Genomic DNA, 2,121 nt, shown 5'->3' on the forward strand with positions numbered 1-2,121 from the left:
GGTTGTTTTTAATATTTCTATTTAGCTTTAATTATTTTTTATTTTAGTTTATTTATTTTGTTTTATTTTATTAATTTTTTTATTTATCATTTGTTGCCAAGGTGACATTTTTTTCATTTTTTTACATTTTTACATTTATAAAAATTTAACTTTTTCATCTAATATTTATATTTTATTTTATTTCAAATTGACAAAAAAAATATTTTTAGCATTTTCAGATTTATTTATCAATAACACCACTGTATAAAACACATTTCCATTTAATATGTTAAACATAAACATGTTTGTATATTTATTGTAAAACTATTTTCTGTATCATTTGAGAGAGAGAAAAATATGATTCAGTTTCAAAATCATTAACTAACTAAACTCTACTCTCTTAAAACAGGCAGTAAAACATTCATTGATTTTAGCAAGAATAAGTGCAGCATTTACCATCACCATCCTTGGTGTCTTCTGGCAGCAGAGCATCTTGGCGATTCCCCAAAACAAAAGCCAGAGTGGCCAGTATGCCGGCGTCCAGCACCCCCAGCATGGCCAGTATGTACGCCCAGTGCACAGAGCAGTTCCCCGGGGAGAAACTACTCACACGCTCCCCACACAACGCCCGCATCTCAGCACACACCCAGGAGTCTGGGAACAACACACACGCCAGCGCCAAACAGAAGCCTGCGCCACAAACACACACATGCCGCTAGGAGTAATGTACTGTCTAACATGTTTAGTTTGGATTTCAGGTCATGAAAAGCTCATTTTCATGAGAAGAGATTCTCAATATACTACAGCTTTGCAGAGAAATGTTTCTTGAGCACAAATCAGCATATTAGAATGATTTCTGAAAGATCATGTGACACTGAAGACTGGAGTAATGATGCTGAAAATTCAGCTTTGCATCACAGGAATATATTACATTTTAAATGTAATACAGTTTACAGTTCTTTAAAATTCTAAAAATATTTCACAATAATGCCGTGGTTTAAATACTGTATTTTTGATGAAATAAATGCAGCTTTAGTGAGAGATCAGTTCTCACCTGCTGTGAGCTGCAGCTGAGCACAGATCTTATAGACGGTTGCTGTGTTGCAGAATCTGAACAGACACAGACAGCCCACGCTGGCCCACACCATGGTGAGAGACATGCAGACCCGCACAGCGGGAGACTGGAAGGCAGGGAGTGGGGTTAGGGTGTGAAGAGACCCCCGGCATTCTGGGACGGGCCAATCCGTCTCCATGCAGACCTCAAAGAGGCCCAGCGTCCCGGTCGGAGGAGCCGGACCCCCTCCTCGGTAGTGCAGCTCTCATGTGCCCACCCATGACGGCTGGATGAGAATGACCACCTGGATCACGGCAAAGTAGAGCGTGCTGACGGCCCACAGCATGCCCACTGCCCGCGTGCTCCGGATGAACTCAGTCTGATACAGACGGGCCACCTCAGACGAGTGCTGCTGCATGCTGGAGACAGTCAGCACAAAGATCATATTAGTATCATTGAGATAACTTTACATTTTTATGTTTTCATTTTAATTTTAGTTAAAGTTTTTTATGTCTATATAGTTAGTCGGTTTATATAGTCTGTTTAGTTATTTTAGTACAAAGGCAACTTAACTGAGAAATAAAAAATAGTTGAAATAAAAAAAATAAAATAAGTTTAAGTTTTTTTTTATTTAATATTATTTCTGTAAAATTTTTCATGCAACTAAAAATTATATTTAATGGTTTTAGATTCAATTAACTATTAAACCCTGTTTCAAAAAACACTGGACAACATTTTTGCTTTTATTTATTTATGGTACTAAAATTCATGTTACATAGTTTTTATGGTAACACTTTACAATAAGGTTAGTTAATGTTAACACACTAACTAAAATGATAATAAAATTAATTTGTTGCCAAGGTTATTATAGTAAATTAATTAAAAAAATTGTTACTTTAAATAAAATATTTAAAAAAACATACCACTTGTTTTATTTCAGCTAGTTGCCAAGGCAACATTTCTTATTTTGATATTTTGAACTATATACTATAATAATTTAAAATGTAAATTTAAAACAAAAAAATAACTAATATAAACTACATATGTACAGTGGGTACGGAAAGTATTCAGACCCCCTAAAATTTTTC

General features: G+C 35.1%; 1 pseudogene; it reads right to left on the reverse strand.

The window, feature by feature from the left end:
- Window positions 1-435: 435 nt before the first annotated feature.
- LOC107580370 (lipoma HMGIC fusion partner-like 3 protein) lies at window positions 436-1,451 on the reverse strand (annotated as a pseudogene).
- Between the last annotated feature and the right edge of the window lie 670 nt (window positions 1,452-2,121).

Source organism: Sinocyclocheilus grahami, unplaced genomic scaffold, assembly GCF_001515645.1.
Source record: "Sinocyclocheilus grahami isolate Dianchi unplaced genomic scaffold, SAMN03320097.WGS_v1.1 scaffold32285.1, whole genome shotgun sequence".
In the NCBI taxonomy this organism is placed as follows: domain Eukaryota; kingdom Metazoa; phylum Chordata; class Actinopteri; order Cypriniformes; family Cyprinidae; genus Sinocyclocheilus; species Sinocyclocheilus grahami.